This window comes from Merops nubicus, unplaced genomic scaffold (genome assembly GCF_000691845.1).
Source record: "Merops nubicus isolate BGI_N331 unplaced genomic scaffold, ASM69184v1 scaffold31910, whole genome shotgun sequence".
Taxonomy (NCBI): domain Eukaryota; kingdom Metazoa; phylum Chordata; class Aves; order Coraciiformes; family Meropidae; genus Merops; species Merops nubicus.
Window position 1 is genome coordinate 3,006 of NW_008581390.1, and position 1,221 is coordinate 4,226.

Consider the following 1,221-nt stretch of genomic DNA (forward strand, 5'->3'; position numbering starts at 1 on the left):
GTTTTCTTTCAGGAGCTGGAGTGAAATACCAAAGGATAATTCAAAACATATTTGGATATGCTTGAGGTAGGAGAGCACAGGGCAGTATCTACACGGGGCCACAGAACCCACCCCTTGTCGACTCTGTGTTCTTTCTTACCTCCCCCACTTTTGACAGCTCCTGGAGCAGCTCCAGCACCATTGCATCAGCAGTACTGCCGGGACCCACTCCACATGCTGAGCAGTTTCTGGAGGAAAAAGCATTTCCTGACATCTGTTCTGAATTCACTGCTCTCCTCCTCCCCCACTTAGTTTCACTCCACGCTGCTCTCCAGCTCCCCCTCCATCACCACCTGTCCCCAGCTGACCAGGGCTCACCACTAAGGGCCCAGGATCTTCTTGAAGAACTGATGGCCCACACCTGTTCCAGTTAGTTATGTTCCTCCCCCTCCTCATTTCCTCTGTCTGCTCTTGACACAGGATTTTGCTCCCAGAAACATGGCATTGAGCCATCTGACCCCAACCCTGTAAACAACTTGTGCTTCACTTTCTTTCACATCCAAGTTTTTCCTTCTAGAACCGTAGGCTTGAATGTTGGCTAAACTAAAAGGACTTTTGCAGGACTGAACCCAAGACCAGGTGCTCATTGCCCTTTCCTCACTCCCTTTTAGGATGGAGCTGTTGCAATGCTCATGATTGGCTATTAAGAAGAATTTCTTCACTGAGAGAGTGGTTAGGCACTGGGATGGGCTGCCCAGGGAGGTGGTTGAGGTGGGGGTGTTCAGAAAACAAGCAGATGTAACTCTTGAGGCTATGGTCTAGTGGTTAGGGATATGTTGGGATGAAGGCTGGACTTGATGGTCCTAGGAGTCCTTTCCAACCATGGTGATTCTGATTTCAAGGCTGAATTTTGCCTGGTGCACTTTGATGAAGTTAGCAAGATAGGAAATGAGTTCCACAATGATTTCATTCCCAGCAGAAGTTTTCCCTCATGCTCAGCCTCACCTTGTGCTAGCTGGACAGCTACAAAGACCTTTATTCTGCATCAAAACTATATAAAAGATAATAAGACTACGAGACACAACAAGCTTATTCTGCTAACTAATTTGCCAGTAATTTTGCACATGCAAACACAGATGCAGTTTTAAGGAACTGAAGGGCATCGTGATCTTGATACTTCCTCCCTGCACTGCAGAGGCTTAAATCACCTGAATATCTCAGCAGAGTCCCCAAGGTTTTGTT